This window comes from Panthera leo, chromosome A3 (assembly GCF_018350215.1).
Source record: "Panthera leo isolate Ple1 chromosome A3, P.leo_Ple1_pat1.1, whole genome shotgun sequence".
In the NCBI taxonomy this organism is placed as follows: Eukaryota; Metazoa; Chordata; class Mammalia; order Carnivora; family Felidae; genus Panthera; species Panthera leo.
In genome coordinates, this window is record NC_056681.1 from 139,283,195 (window position 1) to 139,303,397 (window position 20,203).

At 49.9% G+C, this 20,203-nt stretch overlaps 1 long non-coding RNA gene across 1 annotated transcript; it reads right to left on the reverse strand.

Annotated features, from left to right (window-relative positions):
• Positions 1–9,484: 9,484 nt before the first annotated feature.
• LOC122216673 lies at positions 9,485–20,065 on the reverse strand. The gene is made up of 4 exons (XR_006201033.1): positions 19,710–20,065; positions 18,491–18,701; positions 14,898–15,081; positions 9,485–10,894 (listed from the first exon to the last, which is right to left on the reverse strand). It is a non-coding gene; the product is annotated as an uncharacterized LOC122216673 (long non-coding RNA).
• Positions 20,066–20,203: the final 138 nt, after the last annotated feature.

Below are 20,203 nucleotides of genomic sequence, written 5' to 3' on the forward strand. Positions count from 1 at the left end.
GCAAACCAAGAATAGAAAGGTTCTACCTTAACTATAGGAAGGGATCCACCCAAACCTGCCTTACTGCAAACATTGACTTAATAGCAAAGGCGGGACGTGTTCTCTTTGAGTGTGGGGTGTGGCGTGAACGTGGCTGTGAGCCACGGCGCGGGCAAGGAATGGTGTGACGCCCCGAGAGTCGCAGGTCAGCCACATGTGCCCCATCCACGTGGCCGAGCTGTCCCCGGGCACGTCCACCGTCCACCCTCGAGGCCTGCGTGCCCAGAGCCTGCGACCTCCTGCTCTGCGCTGCCGGAAACAAACCCCCAGGTATTAGGCCTGCCCGCCCCCCACCCCCCACCGCAGGCACAAGGCAGAAGAGCCACCCGCCAAGTCCCCGAGAAGGCCCTTCACCTCACGCGCAGCCGAACGGTCCTGTGACTCCACTGGAGAGAGATCCGGACGCAGCTGGTGGTGGAGCTGAGCCTCCCACCTCTTGATGACCACACTCCCTCAGGGCCCCTGCTTCATGCTCTGAGAACAGGTGGCAGCCTTCCCAGGGGTTCGTGAGGGGTGTTCTGTCCTTGTGCGTGTGTGCATGTGCGTGCACGCAGGAACGTGTGTGCACACATGTGCATGCATGTGTGAGGGCGTGTGCATCATGTGCACACGTGTGCACATGTGAGGGTGTGTGCACACGTGTGCATGCATGTGCATGACATGCGTGCACATATGGGCACGTGTGCATTGCGTGCACAGGTGAGGGTATGTGTGCACGTGTGTGCACTTATGTGTACATATGAGCACGTGTGCATTGTGTGCACATGTGAGGGGTGTGTGCGCATGTGTGTAGGTATGCGTACACCCATACACGTGTGTGCAGGTATGTGCATGTGTGCGTGCATGTATGCGCGTGTTCCAGATGCTTCACATTTAGCCCATCTCACCACAGATGAAGAAACGCGGGTGGAGAGTCAGGAGAGGGGTTCCAGGTGCTGGGACCCTCTGAACCAGATGCTCCCCACCCCCTGTGCCCTGCAGCCACGTGCTGCCACAGCTGCTCCGTGGACTTCCAGAGGGCCATGACCGTGGGTCCCGCTGGGATGCGCAGGTGCCCGCCCCCACCCCTGCCTCTGAAGGACCCGCAGTCTTCAGGGAGGCAGCCGTGTAGGCGCTAGATCAGGGCTCAGCAGGGACCTGCGTGTGGCCTGAAGGATGTCGCCTGCCACGTGGGTCCTGCTTCCCCACAAGTAACGTGAGGGCGGTTTTCTTTGCCTCCTAAGGCCATTTTGACAATCAGTGAGATAACGTGAAAACTGCTTCATTCTCCCTGGGCTCAGAGCGAGTGCCCCATAAACATCAGCTGGGGTGTTGAATAGAGTCGTAGTCAGGTGCCGTGTACGGGGAGATGGGCGCGTACTCAGTTCAGTACCTCGAGGGAGCACAAGGAAGAGAAGTATTAAATTTGGTGGATGTAGTTCCCAAATACTAAATTTATGATCTTGTATCTTAAAGGGTGTCCAAAAATGTTAAACAGGACAACTTAATTGTCTTGAATTGTACAATCTATCAGGGAGAGAGATTAAAAATAATTTAGACACTAATGATGAAAATACAGTTTATTAATCTTTCCGCCTTTTATTTATTTATTTAAAAAAATTTTTTTAACATTTATTTTTGAGAGAGAGAGAGAGAGAGATAGACCATGGGCAGGGGAGGGGCAGACAGAGAGGGAGACACAGAATCTGAAACCGGCTCCAGGCTTTGAGCTGTCAGCACAGAACCCGACACGGGGCTCGAACCCACAAACGGCGAGATCATGACCCGAGCTGAAGTCGGACTCTCGACCGATTGAGCCCCCCACGTGCCCCTTTCTTTCCCTCTTTTAATTTAAAATTATTTCATCCCCAGAAAATACTTTTATGTGGTCATGGAATTTCAACATCCTCAGTTTAGGGGGTTAAGGACTAGTTGGATGTGCGTTCACTATCAAAAATATTTTATTCCTATTTTGTAAACATTTATGAAAAAAGAATTTTGTAAGAAATTCCATTTCAAACCTAACGTGTTCTCAATAATCGATTGGCGGACACCGTGGCTTTCGGCCACAGTCCTGCCCCTAAGCCCTCTCATCCTGGGCCCACCAGTGCATCGTGAAGACGCTGGGCTCATGCTCACTCCCTGGCTCACCAGCCCGCGTGACGCATCCCACCCCCCAGGCGTGGGCTGCAGGTGCGTCCGGAGCAGGAGCCGCCATCTTTCCTCGGGAAAAGGTACGACGATAAATCTGCAGATCATAACCTGGAAGTCTGAAGGCAACACGTGCACAGGGCGGGCAGCGTGTGCAGACGGGGCGGAGGGCAGGGGCGCGCCCTCCGTGCACACGTGCCTGTAAATTCCGAGGTCTGCCCCCCACAGACCGACGTCTCCCTCTCTCCTGCCCTAGAACGCTCTGTCGTCGCTTGGCTACTCTCCAAGAATCGTCATAGTCGGGAGTAGTATTCCTGTGAACCCAGAATCGTCACTTTTGATCCTCAAACCTGGTTTCGTGATACTCATACCCTTTTACATGCACACTAGGTACACGTTTATTAAAATTCATATCTCTTGAAAAAACTTTGATAAGGTAAATGTCCAATGTCACATTCTTAAGCCTCGCTCTAGAGAATCTGATGGATTTGTTACTTTTTATTCCCCCAATTTTTGTGCCTCTTCTCGCCATGCATTTTTCGATGAAATTCTGATTTATTCACACAGAAATTCTTTGCCAATGAGATGGCCAGAAACTGGTGCTCTCTTGCTGGGCAAGGGTCCTGGGAAGGAGGTCTAATTTCTTTTTGCCTGTTTTATCATTGGATAGAAAAATCTTAACCATTTCTTGGTAGAGTTTGGTCTGGTTTCCGTCCGTGTGGCTCCCAGTCTCAGAGGCAGGGGCAGGGAGACAAGCCCCACTGACCCGGGAACGGGGCTCGATGCTTTGGACAGAGGAAGCCGGAGTTTAGGAGCAAACGAAAGAGCTCCTCTGACTTTGCAAGCGTCACCCTGTTTTGAGGATTGTCCTGACTTACTTGATCTCACGAAGCCCCTGCTGGTTAGAGGTGGACCCCAGGAAGTCCCTGGAGCACCCGCAGCCTGCTGGTGACGACGCGTCAGCCTCTCTCCGGCTGTGGACACCTTGTCGTCCTACCACATCCTCAAGAGGAGCATGGGGGACCGTCATGAACAAACATCCAGGTGACGCCTGGCGTTAGGGCTCCGTGCCCAATTAGCTATCCCCTCACGGTGCCACAGACACCCATCTGCCGGTCACCAGAGCAGAAGCTAACCTTGGGAATAGGGGACCCGCAGGGCACAAGTGGGGGCGCTAGACCTGGTCTACTCTGCAGTGTCAACGACCTTCTTGATTAGAACACAGGTGGGCAGAATTTTCCATCGCTGGGACAGGTTTTCCAGTCTGATGGTTGGTTACAGTTTTCCAGATGATTGACTTTGGAGTCGAATACCCAGAACCGCCACAATATTCAGACTTTTTTTTTTTTTTTTTTTTTTTTTTTAAAGCTTTATTGTTTTTTTTTTTGTTTTTTTAATGTTTATTTTTGAGACAGAGAGAGACAGAACATGAACGGGGGAGGGGCAGAGAGAGAGGGAAACACAGAATCGGAAGCAGGCTCCAGGCTCTGAGCCATCAGCCCAGAGCCTGACGCGGGGCTCGAACCCACAGACCGCGAGATCGTGACCTGAGCTGAAGTCGGACGCTCAACCGACTGAGCCACCCAGGCGCCCCAATATTCAGACTTTTTGGTAACAGTTGACCTTCCCAATTTGGGAATCGATTTCATTTATTTATCATTTATTTATTTATTTAGGAAAGGATTATTGAATGTTGATTTAGTTTATTTCATTTAGTAGCAATAGAAAAAGCTGAAATCCTATGCTTGTTTAACTATTGTTCCTCAGATTAGCATTTTAGATGTGAGAAATAGGTTTTTTTGTCATTTGTAGGAAGTTTACATTATGTGTCCTTTGCTAACCATGGGCCAAGTTAAGGAAATGTCTCCATTTTACACTTAATATCTTCAAGTGTACTTCAGTGAGGCTAATTAATTCTACAGAGTAGGAAGTTTTCTTAACGCTTTGTTCATTTGCCTTATGTTCTAATGTTATTTTTTTTACTGATGTGAACATAAGCATTTTGACCTTTCTCGTTTAACAAGAATGGTCTTTATGTTTTAATTGTAATATTTCAACATCAGATATTTCATTTCAGCAGAATATTTTCTGAGTGGTATCAGTTGTTACAATGAGTTTCTTAAACTTCCCTTTTTATGGAAATAAGTAAACTGTTTCAAAGAGATTGGTTTGTTAATATTTTGCTGTTATAGAACATAGAGTCAATTACGACATTACCAAGCGGAAAAGAGCCTTGCAAATTTTAGCCAACTGATGTGGAATTTACCTGGCTGTATTGAAATGTCAACCTAACTTCATGGACACAGAAGTTATGACTCTACTACAAATGCTTTATATGACTTTATTTGAAAATTATCAACACTTACACAGAGGGCTCAGTGTGAATTTTTCACTTTAAGGCAAATGTCAAAAAAATACAAACATCAAATCTGTACTTTTGGAAAACATCAAACTTATGAATACACACACAAAAAACCATTTTGTATATATTATCTCATTACATATTTCCAGTAGCTTTCAGACATAGGTAGAAAGGCAAACAGAAAACAGAGAAAGTATGGTAACAACACGAGGCCTCAGGGGTGGGAGATCAGAGCAATTCACCAGCAAACACTGAGTTATAAATCTCTCATGTTTATTGAGATCTCAGGTTTAACTCAGATAGGGCCTCCGATTCCCTATCTTCCTAGCCAGTGTTTTCCTGGGAGCAGGTGGCGGGGAAGGTGCCGGAGGGACAGGGCACCTGGATGTGGTGGCTGAGGGTTAATCTGCTGTTGTCCTGGGCAGTGGGGTAGGACCGTCACATGTGACAGGTGCGTGTCAGGTGGGAGAGATCAAGATGTCATCAGACATCCTCTCGGGCAGAGCCACACCTGTCATAACTCATCACAGAACTCTCCCTCAGGTCCCCGGGGCATGCGCAGAAAGCCAAGGATGCAGTTTCGGAGAGCCGAGTGACAGCTTTTGGCTGTGCCGCGATAGCTCATTTATGCGTTGCTTTCCGCAGGAAACGACGCCTTTGGGATCTTGTACCCCATAAATTCAACTCTCTGGACTTCTTAATTAGCACAGAAAAAAATCACGGTATTTGTTAAATAAGTAAACAGATGGGGTTTCTTTCTCTGTAGTACTATTATAAGGGAAGTTGTTACATCTTATTTATTTGTGAGAATTGAAATGAACGTCATACAATGTTTTTAAAAGTGCGGAACTAACAAAGACTTGTACTATTCCATCACCTACTTTCAAGTGATCACTGTGTGCTGGGAACTGTTTTAGGTGGTGTGGCTCCAGTGGAAGAAAGATTGATTTCACTTGCAGGATGTAGCCACGGTGCTGTTTTATTAGGATGATTTATCTTTACCAGATGGAGTTGAGGGCAGCGTCACAGAAGTGAGCAATGGATTATTTGCAGTGTTTTGGTGCCTTGAAGAAAATTCTCTGCCCTTGCAAACTCACATTAGGGTATCTTTTCAAAACATTTGGATGCTCAGTAGGTGTTTGGAATACACTTCCTCCGACATAAGCCCTTAATACAGGAAGGCTTACTAGGGCTGCATATGGAGCTAAACACAGGAGAAGTGATGATGAAGGCAGTTTGGTAGAAAGGTTCCTCGGGACACAGTTCATCTCCTGTTGTCCCGGCTCTTTGCTCTTTCCAGCTTTGCTTAGAGGTCACCAGCAAGTTAGCACTCCTGGAAACGTCACCTGTCCTCTGTTGTCACCAACCCTGGGTGCCACGTGGATCGCTCTGAAAGCTGCCGGCCCCTGCCTCCACTAAGCAGAATTGATCACGGTTCAGGAGGGTCTTAATCAGTCACTTTCAGAAGACTGCTTTGAATTCACTTCTAACTTATTCTAGTCATTATAAAAAATCTTTCCATTATGGGCAATGATAAACTCACCCCTTACTTTCAGTTTATAAATAAGTCAAGGTATTGGAAAAAAAGAAAAAGAAAATCCAGATATTCAGAACTATAGAAAAATGTTAACCAAAATTCCATTACGGTGCTCTAACCATTGGTGCAAATCTTCTCACGTATTACCCCTCCTGCATGTGTGAAGATACCTTACCTTAAATGTAATATGTATTTTATCTTGCCAGTGTGCTATTGGGCATTGAAGCATGCTGTCTGTCACGCTTTCCCAGCTCAAATATATTTAAACATTGGTCTGTGTAATTATAAGGTTAAATCCCTTGCTACACAACATTTCCATTTTGGGATGTGTCATGAGATTTTACCTCGTTTTATGGTGTTGAACACTGTGATGGCTAATTTTATGTATTGACTTGATGGGGACCCCCATCACAATGCACACCGTGATGAGGTGCCCAGATATTTGGTCAAGCATTATCCTGGATATTTTTGAGCATGTTTTTGGATGAGATTAACATTTACAGCAGTTAACTGAGTGAAGCAGACCGTCCTCCCCAGTGTGGGTGGGCCTCATCCAACCACTTGAAGGTCTGAGTAGAACAAAAAGGCTGAAGCTCCCTCAGGTAAGAGGGAACTCGTTGTGCCTGAGTCATGCTGAGATGTGGGATTTTTCCTTCCTTCACGCCCAAAACGTTGGTTCTTCCTGGGGCTCCAGCCTGCAGAATTTGGGGTTTGTCAGTCTCTCAATCCCATGGTCACATTCCTTAGAGTAGAGCTTATGGATTGTATTTCTCATATCATGTCAATGTTATTGTGTTATAATGCTATGTTATATCATGTCCTATCATATTTTATTATAATATTATCCAGATATCTAAATCAGTATGTTTCTCTGGAGAACCCTAATACAGCTACTTTTGATGTTCCTGCCCCCTTAGCGATTTTAAAGAGTATTATACAAAGACCCCCCACTCCCGAGACACCCCTTTGAACATTTGCTTCTTCCTAGAAAATAGTTGTAGGTGAAATTCAGTTCATACTTCCAATTCCTTGTTTGGGGCATTGTATCCAGAAAGAGATTTTTTTATCTGCCTTCTTTTTAGTGGATCCCACCTCCTCTGAATCTATTTATGCTTTTGTACCTGGTTTGATTGTTACTCATACACACACGACCTATTCTACACAGAACCTGAAGGAAAAACGTCTGTGTTTTCATTATCAGTAGCGTGAATACTCACGAAGAGCGCACAGTAGGTGCCCTGCGAGTATCTGCTGGGTGGATGCCTGAAGCAAACTCCGACATTCTGGGAAGGTGACTTTGCTTACTCAAGTCCGGAGAAATCAGAAAGTGACTTATTTTTGGAGAGCTGTCTCTAGAGGTCTGACTACATTTTCAAGTGGATTTGCTTAAGTCACTTTGAACAAGTTCGCCCTCGACAGAACTGCAGTTTCTTTGCCACCACATCTTACGAAACTTGCGAGCCAAAAATACAGCTCCCAAGGGGTTTACACACCAACTATCAAATGTAGGCGCCAGGAGGAACTTTCAATAAGTCTTTTCTGGTGTGACTTCTCCATTGTGTGTAATAGAGCTAAAATCAGTTTTATTTATTGTGAAGAATTTCTTTCGTTTCCGTCTTGTTGTGTTGTTTCCCCCCCAGAAAACAGCTGCTCTGACACTCGGAGTGCATCGGTTCCTCAGACCTGTGCCGTCTGTATCAGCACCTCCCCATGGAGGCTGCCTTCCTCCCTGGGGCTCCCAGACTGAAGCCCCCGGGGGCTGCACAGCCCAGGGATTTTCAAAACAACCAGCCTGGCAGCCGGAACTGTGTGGACACCGCCAGGACGGAACACGCCGTGATAGAGACCCTCGTGACAATTTCCTTCCCATGTGGCTCCAGGGAGATTCTCCCGAAGGGTCCTGAGGTCTTGGAGAAAAGTCATCTAACATGGGACATTTTGCTGCTGTTTCTTCTTGTTCCCATGTGTTACCTTCATGAGGTCACTTCTGAGTTTTAGTTTTCTTGGCCCCCAGTACTTTGCTAGCTTCAAGAAAGTTTCTACCGATAATCCCTTTGCTTATCGACCTCAGGGTTTACGCCTGAGTCTTGCTGCAGACCCAAGAGCCACAAAGTTGTTGTGGGAAGGTAACGAGGTTGTCACGGGCAGACGGGCAGAGGAAACAGGACCTTTTTGGAGGTGGGAGGGTAGGGAAACGTTCTCCCAGAGTTTCTGAGTTCTCTGGGCAGATGCGGTGCAGGCACAGGACGTGGTCAACAATTCCGGTTTCCCCGCGAAGGGCTCGGGACAGGGCTGGGGACGCAGGGGAAGATCAGAGCGAGGTTGGAGACAAAACAGATGATGACGTGTTGGGGCACCGTTGTCCAGTCACATTGCATGCGGTTGGCTCTGTGTACTTGCACGCACACCACATGCACATGCTCTCACACGTGCCTGCACACATGTGCACATACACACGTGCACACACACATACAGGACCACACACGCAAGTCTCACACATACCTGCACAGACACAGTCACACCCCTCCCTGTACATTCACACATACATACACACACACATACACGCACACTCACATGTGCACATCACACACTCACATGGAGGACCACACTCAGTCTCACACATATGTGAGTCACAGATGTGCAAACACACACAATTCACACAAATGCCTACACACTCACATATGCACACTCACATGAACACACCCACTCAGTCTCACACACGCTTGCACACACCATCACATGTGCACACACTCATATACACCCATTCACACATAGCCTCACACTTAACCTGCGTACACACCTTCACACACATGCCTACACATATGCACACTCACACATACACACACTCACATGCATGCACACATACACACGCACATGCACACACACACGTGACTACTTAGTCTCACACACGCCTGCACACACCATCACATGTGCAACACTCTCACACACTTACACATGTGCACATGCATGCACACATATTCACATTCTCTGATGTGAGTTGTAGACACAGCAATAAACAATAAAGACACAATTCTTGCTCATTGTTGGTGTATTCAGCACAGAAAGGGACAGGGAAAAGTAAGGACACGTTTCACAACCATTAGAGGCTGTGGGAAGAACTTGTCACTCGGGCTTTGGGGACTGGGAGGGAAGTTTCCAGAAGGAAAATCTCAACGACTTGAAATTCAATCTTGAGTTGGCTGTCGAGGGCAAAGGCGTGCAGTGAACCAGCAACAGAAGTTCCGCAGGGGGCGCCTGAATGGCTCAGTTGGTTGGGCATCCGACTTCGGCTCAGGTCATGATCTCACGGTTCGTGGGTTCGAGCCCCGCATCGGACTCTGTTCTGACAGCTCAGAGCCTGCAGCCTGTTTCAGATTCTGTGTCTCCCTCTCTCTGCCCCTCCCCTGTTCACGCTCTGTCTCTCTGTCCCCAAAATAAATAAACATTAAAAAAAAAAAAGTTCAGCAGGTGGAGAGCCTATGGGTCGGGACAAGGGAAGGTTGGCAGGGGGAGAGCCTCAGGTGACAAAGGAAAGGGAAAGTGAATGTCATCACAAAGTACCGGGATCATATGTCTTTTTTCCTTCAGCTTTGGCTTCACACACAGCTGTTGTGTATGTTAACACAGTCTGATGATATGGACAACACAACACAAAGAACAAAGCTTCTGACTTCCTGTCTTCTCTTCCTCTTCCTCATAACTGACATGGGGACACCAGGGCACGTTCACTACACTGCGTTTGCACACCCAGCATAGCCCATGAAGTCTGGGGTGTGCAAATAGTTTCTGTAAAATGCCCAATACTAATATTGTGGGCTTTATGGGCCATATATGAAGTATCTGTCACATTATCCTTTTCGATTGAATTAAAAATGTTTACCACCTTTGAAAGAGTAAGGAGGTGCATCCAGGAAACTATAAAGTGCCCGTGATGGTCCTGCCTCCCATGTTGATGTCCTTGGAGGAACCCCATGGCCCATCGTGGGTGGGACTTGTGGCTTGCTTCCAACCTGGAGGATACGGCAGAGGTGACAAGCCATCGATCGCTCCAGTGAGCACTCCATGTTACAGGACACCTCCGCAGGGTCTCTCCCTCTTGCCTTGGCCATGAAGAAATACCCATGACATGACCTGCCTGTGGAGGTCTCGGCGTGTTCAGGACGCAGACAGCCAGAGACCGAGGGCCCGTGGTTCCCAGCAGCAGGACTGGATTCCACCTACACCTGCGTCACTTGGACATGGTCCCCCCGGTGAGCCCGCGGATGAGGACGCAGCCCGGCCGACCCCCTGGGAGAAGCCTGCGAGATCCCGAGCGCCTAATCCCGGACTCCAGCAGAAACTGTGGCCATAAATGTGGGTGTCTGTGTGTGGGGTCAGTGGTGAGGCGTCAGAAGGCGATGAGGATGAATCGTTCTCAACTTGAAGGCCGTGCAGACACGGCCACGGCTGGAACTGGCCGGGAGCTGTTGTCTGCAGACAACACGGTGCCGAGTCAGGACCTGACGCCAAGCATCCTAAATGTCATACAAGGTACATTCGCTCGTGTACATAAAGCACAGTTTGAACGGTTACTATAAAATCATACAAGCGTGTCAAGTAAGCTTACGGTAAACAACAAGAGACAGAGATATAAAGGGAACTAAAAAACATGGAAAGTTTGGAAGAAAACCTTTAGAACACCTCATGAAGACGGAGATGGAGAAGGCCTCCTCCAGAGAGGAGTTTCCGAGCCAGGTACAAAACGCGTCCCGCTTTAGGAAGCCGGCGCCCGAAGTTGCTGTTTCCTTAACGTGACCGCGTGCACGTCCTCTGCCGTGGTCCTCTGTCTAAACCGACAAAAGACAAATATGGTAGCAAGTCCTTTAAAGGAGATACATTATTTAATTAATCTGAAAAGGAGAAAATCTGTTTGAAAATCTCAGCGACAAGCGTTGCAAGTTTTGCAACGGCTCTGATTCCCACACCGAAACACTGGCGGTGTGTTACCCTCATTGTTGGCTTTCGTGCCACACACATCCTGAGACCCCACGTAGACAGTGCACATCGGTCGGGTTTCAGTGCTTGCCGAAGAGTCTTCTCTGCTGGCTATTAAAGTCAGTTGTGTAAGAGAAACCGGACGAAAGGCGTGCGTTGTGGGGCGTTGCTAGGGCTCCCGCAGGGCACCGTGCCTGTGCATGGAGAAGGTGCCGGGGCTGTGTGGCCCCAGGGAACATCCCATGGAAGCCACAGAACTTTGCATGGAAGCTTTGGGGACCCGGAGCACGGGAGGGCAGTGCCGGAGGGACTGAGGCAGGGCTACAGAATCCAAAGGACAGCGGGATGTCAGGATCTGCAGGAGATGTGCAGAGTGGGGGCCATGGCTGTGTCTCCATGTTGTGAATGGCCGGGGACCAGGCACCGTCCTGCCTCATCAGAGGGATCATGGACCCCTCGGTCCCTGAGAAGTCCCGACATGGGTCACTCGGTGGAGCCCTTGGGGGGAGGTAAGACTGGGTCACTGGGCGGCTGACACTGTGTCTGTAGGGGTGCATCTGACTCACATGTGGCTGTAGGTATTCTGGTCCTGGCTTCTCAGGGGACCTCTGAACACACGAGCGACTTTCATTTCTGTTTCTTCCTTTCTCTTAAGGAAAGCAGCACTTCACCGTGTAGACCTTGTCTGTCTTATCCTCGGTCGGCACTGCCTGCTCTCTGTCCCCAAGGGCCTGTGGGCCGTGAGGCAGGGCACAGGGGTGTCATCGTCCAGTGAGCGCTGGCTGGCACATGCCAGGTCATAATGATGGGTCTGTGATGCTGCAGGAGAGTGTAGGCGGGTACAAGAAATCTTTGTCTGGGTGATGGTGTTGAAGACACAGCCTTACCAAGTGGCAAACTTGAGGACGAAGGGAAGTCTGGGCGCTCCTGGGCCTTTGGGGGACAGGTGACATAAGCGGTGAGTCCGCACGTGGTCGGCCTACACAAATCTCCACCTGCAGGCATGTTTTCATCTACTGAGATGCAAACCAAGGTGCTTTTGGTCAGTCTCTCTGCCAGTAGCTTAATGAAGACACGGCGTCATCCTTGAAAACGACCTAAAGAACATTAACGTGTGCAGGACAGGAAACTAGTTTTCTCCTGCTTCTTTATAATGCAGTAGGAACGGAAACACATTCTTGGGTCTGCAAGCAGAATTGGAGGGAATGAGGCAGCCAGTCCGTGATTGAGCCAGTCCTCATTCATGGCTTCTTGATGTTTCCAACGGTTTCTGGTGACCGAGACTCGGGATCACAGTCTGAGAAGATAATCACAGGAGGTCTGGAGACAGCCCCCAAGCCAGCAGCAGCGTCAGAGGGGCGGTCCTAGCGCCCGCCCCCCAGCGTCCCAGGCGATGCTTTTGGTCTTCCCCGGGGCGACCAGTCCCCTGGGAGCCAGGACGTACCCCACAGTCTGCTGCCGAACTTTCAGACTTCGGTTGTTAAAGCACCTGCTAGCGGCCACGGTTACTCCAGTGTTTCAAGAGTAACCCCTTCTAAGGATCAGAAATCCAAAACAGGTTTTCTGAGTGCACAGACTCCGTTCGTTGCACTGAAAGATTCTGACACGTTGTGAAAGCCACCTTTCCTCCTAAAGTATAAAAATCATGGTGTGTTTCCTGCAGCCCTTCACACCAAGACGCTACGTGGGGGAAATTACCGGAGTTAAATCAGGCTCTCTGGACCACGGACCTCCTCCTCCCACAGGTTAGATTAATACGCACGGGTGTGCAGACGTACATCCACTCCGAACTTGTAGGTGACGGCCAGATACTAGCTTTGTGGGTTCATTCGTTTTACTGAACGAGATTTGAGGATCTTGATTAAGATTCACTTAAATCAACTGACTAGAAGCAGAAGACACCGGCATGCTTACGACTTAAGAGCTTATCAGGCAAATCTTTTAACGGAAGCAATCTACTAAGCAGAACCCACACACAGATGGATGCTTACACACTCGAGAACACCGGACATTTTCACGTGGTAGGCACTGACCATCCTCCAAGAAAAGGCTCTAAAGAAACATTTAGAACATCAGAGACAAAGGGATGATGCAGTTGTGTTTGCTTTCTCAAAGAAAATAGCGCTGGACTCGCCCTGGCCGTAGAAGCTACAGAAGAAATACATCTTCAGACATAACACAACCGAAACACATCAAGACTTACTAAACATGATCTAAAAAGATTATTTGAGCCAAATATTTACAAACTTGCCACTTCCAAGCATTTATACCTCTGGGTTCTGATGAAACTTATTGAGGACCGTTGCCTGGCTCCTGGTCTGTTTTATCTCCGTTTTCACAGGCAGCTAGCTCTCAAAGCTCTGAATGTTGTCCCAAAGTACAAAGTTACTAAAATACATACAAGGTTATTGAATCAAATAATCACTGAATCTCTTTTACAAGAAGCCCTAAAAGTTGTAGGATTTCTTCCCTAACTTCTCTTCCAGCTGTTGGTTCAGCCAGGCATGTGAGCCTCCAGGTGTGTGGGACCCAACAGCCTCCTGCTCCTGGCGGAGACGGTTTTCCTTGCCCCATGACACCACTTGTAACTGCCATCTGTAAGCCCATCCCGCCTTGGGGAGCGGCCAGTCATCGACGAAAACCTAGTTCATCTGATCGCTTCACATTATTTCGAGACACACAGCATTTCCACCTCCCATGATAAAGTATTCATAACAAGGATGTGAAATATCAAAAATGCTGTAATTTCTAGCTGATGCCTGAGATGGTTGCCCAACGCTCTGTGCTGAGTGCTCTTCAGAGTGTTTTTATCTGTGTCTCTATTTAGCTATTTTGCTGAAAGCTTCACTGATCAGTGTTGGGTGCCAGGATCTCCCGACTTTTCCATTTCCACATGTGAGTCGATGGAGGGGACCTGGTACTACCCATTTCTGGCTACAGTGTCACTTATTGTATTGATCCCAATTAAAATCCCAAAAATCCTTTAGCTGAAATATGATCTAACCCACTCTTCCTCACTCTGTACGTGTGTGTTTCCAATGCAAATGTAGGTTTGACATTTCTGTTATTTCATTTCATCCGTTTTGCCCCCTTGATCTCATCTCTGCAGTGGTCATGAGCCAGGACTATCACTTGACATAGACTAGGCTTCTTGGCTTTGTGTTTCCCGAAAACTGGATAAACGTACTGTTCATGTCCTAACATAAAACTGTTCATGAAAGTGAGTGAACAGGATTAGCAAGACTCTCCAAGGAAAACCCTAATTCTGCACTGGGGCTTCCGGGGACAGCTGTCCGGGCTGCACTGGGGTCTCTGGGGACAGTCGTCCAAGCTGCATGGGGATCTCCGGGGAGAGCTGTCCAAGCACATGAAAATCAGCCAAACTACATTACCATTTGGCCCAGGTGGAAAAAAAGTAGACCTGTCAGGAGGGAGATGTATCAAAAAGGTACATCAATTCTTGGAGGTCTGCGATTTGGAGCGCTTTAACTACACCCATCTCTGGCTGTGAAAAACCAGGCGGGTTATACAGGGAAACACATGGCCCAGCAACACACAAGTGCATGTGTCACAACAGTAAACCCGGTGAGGTTTATGCTAACTCGGTCCAAGTCAAGAGTCTTCAAATAATATGAAAATGTCACGTGGAAACACAGGAATTGAGACCAGCTGCATGTGTAACATCTGGGAGAACTACCTGGGGACCAGCTGAATGTCACACAGAGTGACCAACGACCCTGGAGGCAAACAGGAGGACTGGGGTGTCCCTAGGAAAATGTGCCAGGCACAGGTGCACTGAAAAAAACTGTTCTTGTATCTTATATGCAGAAAGCTTGTAGGGTTCCCTATTTTTACCTTCATTTAGTTGAATGCTTCATTCCACAAATAAACTGAGTCCCGAGGCACTTCATTTCCAGAACCAAGGATCCACAGGAGAACCACATCGTTCTCTGAGGCTCCTTCACTGAGTCCAAAGGTTGGAGTCCCTACTGCCAGCGCCCGGGACCAGTTACCAGGGGAAGTGATGTCCACAGGTGATCTGTTGGAAAAGTGAGACACGGTAACTCTTGAACGTGGGGTTTATGTTAGGATGACACTTCCCTCAACAACTATAATAACTATATAACCCAATGACTATATAATAATTATAATTATGATAACTACAAATACTCATTTACCAGAGTGTGATAAATATTGTAAACGTTACAGAAAATAAAAGAAAATAAAGGATGCGTTAAAGCTTGGGGTTTGAGCCTGGGGTTGGGAGAGGTCTCGAAGTGAAGCCAGGACCAGACCCACAGAGAGGAGGGGGAGGGCCGGTGGCACCCGGGAGCCTGAGCCAGTGCCCTGCTCCTCTGGGACCGAGGGACCGAGGGACCGAGGAACCGAGGGACCGAGGGGAAAGCGTGCGCAGTCAGACAACTTAGAATCTAGACGTCATTTTTCTTGACAGAAGGGAGGAACAGCTAAAGATTTGGGCTTTGTGCCTTGGATAGGAAGAGGACTGGAATCCCCTGGGTGGGGGATGGTGAGGCCACAGTGAGGATACCTCGTTTGTGGCCACGCCACACCCACACGGATGTTAAAGATCACAGATATACCTGAACGTGACCAATAACCTAACCTACAGGAGGTATTTCTGAGAGGCCCATACGTTTTCCACTTCTGAAAGTAGGGGGAAGTGCGGAGTTCATCCTCATCAAAATCCAGCCATCCTGGATTCGCAGAGGCCCGCGTTCTAGGTGGCATGTGCGGGTGGCTCGGGCGAGTCTCCCTGCAGGAAGTGGCCCTTCTGCCCCGGCAGACCCAGGCCGGCCATCCGCTCCGAGCTGGCAGGCTGCGCCCGGGGAAACGTGCAGCGAGGGCAGCGTCTGGAGCCAGGCTCCGGTGGGCCCTGCCCTCGGCTCCCGGAGGCCTCTCTGTCCTGGCCGGGCCGGCCCTGGCCCCAGGCGCGCGGAGCTGGACCCGGTCCCTCCGGGGGCGGTTGCCGGCTCGTCTCCGCAATGACGGCGGGTCCCTGCTCCTCCGCCTGCCTCCGGGGGGGCCCCCCGGCATCCTCCCCAGAGGCCGGGCGGCCTCACGCCACCACCCCCCTTACGTCCTCCTAGGCCCCGACCCGGACGCAGCTTCCGTGAGGCCAGGCCTCTCCCGGCCCCTCTGCTGCGGGCGTGTGACGGGCACGCACTGACCATTCTCGGGGACGTTCCGTGAAACTACCTCCTGCTCTTTCTGAAAGCCCACATGGGTCCCATCCAAGGCCTCCTTCCGTCAAATCTCAACTCACGGCCGGCCCTTGTGACGTGCCGAGCGTCTCCCGGACTCTTGCGTGGAAGTCCTAACACCTGTTCCCCAGGCGTCGGGTCTGCAAGAGCTAATTAAGATGGTGGCGTCAGGAGGTGGGCCCTGCGTGACCTCGCATTTGCTCCATTCCGGGTAATTTGCAAAAGGAGCGCTTCTCTGCCACGTGACTGTGGGGTCGGGACCGCTCTCACTGCGGCCTGTTGCGGGTGTGCTCAGCGGGGACCGACGGAAGAGGGGGGGGGGGGGGGGAGGAAGGGGAGGGGGAGGGGCAAGGGGAGGGGGAGGGGTAAGGGGAGGGGGAGGGGGGGGGGGGGGGAGGGGGAGGGGGAGGAGGAGGCGGGCGAGGAAGGCTGTGTTTAGGGGAAGCAGCTCCTGGAGGCCCAGCCCTGCCGCGTGCCCGCCCAGGTCTGGCTCCAGCCTCTCGGAAAGCACAAGCGGGAGTCCTGCTCCCAGTTCGCTGGCCCCGCGAACCCCAAGCAGCCTCAGTCCCGGTGCGAGAAGTGTCGCTGAGAGGTAGCGAAGACGCGGGTTCCATGCCTGGTGTCGGGCCCTCGTGGACGTTTCGTTGGGGGGGTGCCCGAAGGCGACATGAATCTTGTGCTGGAAAAACAGCCAACGCCTCTCCGGGTGTGGACCGGCCTGGTTGCAGAGGCGCAGGGCCGACGGCTTTGTTTGCGCTCGGCTGACCGTCTCGGGGGGATCAATGCCCCAGCACAGGCCCTGCTCGCGGTGTTGCGGAAGCACGTTATCCTTCTTTGTCCTCGTGGGGCTTTCTTCAAGGGCACTTATACAGGGAGCTCCTGAACTTCAGCCAGCACAGGAGGAGGGCGCGCTGATCCCATACACCGACTTGTGGCCCCAAACACCGCACACTTGTCTGTGGGTCGCCTGTGAAACCGAGGCTGCGTGTCTGAGCTGGACTCTGTAGCCGTCCAGGGCTGCGGAGGTGAAGTCGTAGGGGGTGAAAATGAGGCTTCGAGGCAGAGGAACAGATGTGCCTCTGCTGCTCCCTGTCCCCGGCGCCACCCACAGGGCAGACACGCCACCTGGACCGGATGTGGCACGGCCCAGAAGGGGGCCTGGGGTCTGACGCTGGAGTCCGAACTTGGAAAACAGAGAGCCCAGGGCCGACCGCGTTGGGCGTGCAAGGATGTGGTTGTGTCCTCAGATTCCTTTGCATGGATCTCCTGGCGAAGTGATGTCAGCTTTGAAAATCAGGGGTGCAGGGGGAGGAGGCAGGAGGGAGGGAAAAGGAAGAGGGGAAGGAGGAGGTGTAGGAGGAGCAAAGTTAGGAGGGAGGGAGCCCGAATCTGAGGGGACATGGGGGCTGCGAGGGTGTGGGGAGGAGGGGGGCGGGAGGGAGGAAGACCCTAGTCCCAGAGCTTGCCCAGCAGGAGTAAGACTGGCAATGGGATTCCAAGTTGGGAGGCCTGGGCTTAAATCCCAGTCACTGTGCCCGTCAGTTGTGAGGCGACAAAAGACACAGAACTGGTTGAACTTCCCGCCAGGTGCCTGTACTAGTGTCTCAGTGTCCACGTCTGTCTGCATCCATCCAGCCACCTAATCGGCCCTCGATCATCTGTTATCTATCATCTATCTGTCATCTCTCACCTGTCAATCATCTATCATCTGTCATCTCTCATCTGTCTATCCTCTATCGATCATCTGTCTGTCATCTCTCAATCATCTGTCAGGGACTTCGGGTTGTACCTGTAGGAGGCACAATTTCTCCATGGTCAGTAAAAATGTCAGGGAAACATACATGACTCCACTTTGCAGGGCTGAGCAGAACCACCGCCTTTATTATATATCTTGTCCTGTAATACTTAGCGTGTGAACATTTTGTTTCCCCATAAGGACTGCGACTCTTGAGGTACGAATCGGGCTTTCTTTGCCTCATTTCTCTGACAGGCACCAGCGTGCATATGTGGCTTTTGGTTGAAGGGTCTTTTAAAATATATCTGAAGTTCATTTGCAGGAAAAGGATCTACAAGCACCAAGCCCCAGAAGATCCCTCACCCCCACAAAGACTAGTTTTGAATGTCAGAAGATATTTTCCTTCACAGATAACAAAACCATTGCCATGTTTTTTCACTTTGCCTAAGTAACTAAACACCCTCATCCCCAATGCCAAGAAGGACACTTACCAGTCGCTGTTTCGATGAAAGCGGAACAAGTAGGTAACTACATATATGACGAGGACCTCGTGCTGCACTGCGCGACAAGAATGCAGGTTCCGGCTCCTGTCACGGTCCGTGATGACTCAGCTCTCTCCACAGTTCCAGTTAATGACCCGCTAATAAAACGGCTGCAGTCTTGCCTGAGAAATATGTTGCCAGCTGATTCATGTTTTTATACCTACAAAGATAAATGTCATGCTGTACTAATGGAAAGAGAGATTACTCGTATTTATGAGATTTTTTTTTTCCAGGAAAAAAGAACTTTTCAAAATGCTTTCAAGAACCATGCTGAATTCACTATATTTTTTCATAAGTAGAAATCATGGCCCAAAGTAGACATCCACTGATTGCATCGCGTATTTTCCATGAAATACTGCTAGTTTCACAGGACAAAAGAAGGTCCAGAGCCTGTTTTGAAATATGCATCCTCCATAGTTAGAGATAAATTGAAAGGTTAATCATACTGGTTTTTCATGAAGAATTGTTACAATAATGTTCTGGGTGGTTTCAGGGAAAATAATTCCGCGATTGTTGAAATCTATGCACTTCAGCATTGTGTGAGTATTTCTTAGAACAAGTTAAAACAAACTCTAAGCTCTAAGAGAAAAACTGAGGAATTTTATGCCCAAACTCCTGAAATCCATACTCATATGGCACACTTCAGTGACAGTGAGGACTTCTAATGTTTTGTGAAAATACTAACAGAATAAATGCTCACCGTATTTTCATTGTAAGTTGTAAAAGACATTTTTACCAAATCATTATATTCCTTACAAAATTAAAAAAACCCCTCTCATCATTAGGTTTAAAAGAAAGCCACTTGGCAGTGTCTACTGAGTAATCCTTTATTTCTTTCCCATTTTCCCTTGTGCAAAGATGCCGTGGAATCCTGTTACGGGACAACTTGGAAGGTATTTTCAGATGACCGAATATTTCATGTTTGTCCAGAGGAGGTAGAACAGTGTTATTACCCCCCCGTCCAGACAACACTTTGGAAAGGCTTACTACCCTGCAAACAAGGACGACAGAAGAGGACGTCACCCAGCAGGGGTTTTCAGGAACACGGGACGGGCCATCGACACAGAGCAAGCCAGCGAGCTAATGGAGAAGGGGTGCAAGCAGATTAGAATTTCATCAAGAAATACGATCCTTGAGCTCCGTGCACGGCAGCTCGTGTGTTAGGTACCTGAGTGTGAATATACCCAAACCGTGCTGCACGCACGAGGGGTGAGGGGGCGGCAGAAGGCTTGTGGTCAGCCGGGTGGGTGGTGCTACAGCGTCGGGAAGATGACGTCAGCGGTCAGCGGGTGGGTGGCGCCGTGGCCTCAGGAAGGGGACGTCAGCGGTCAGCGGGTGGGTGGCGCCGTGGCCTCAGGAAGGTGACCTCAGCGGTCAGCGGGTAGGCAGCAATACAGGGTCGGGAAGGTGACTTCAGCTGTCAGCGGGTGGGCCTCGGGAAGGTAACGTCATTGGTCAGCGGGTGGGTGGCGCCCTGGCCCCGGGAAGGTGACGTCGGCGGTCAGCGGGGAGGCGGTGCTACAGCGTCGGGAAGGTGACGTCAGCGGTCAGCCGGATGGGTGGGCGGTGCTACAGCATCCGGGAGGGGACGTCAGTGGTCAGCGGGTAGACGGCACTGCAGCGTCGGGAAGGGACGTCTGCGGTCAGCGGGTGGGCGGTGCC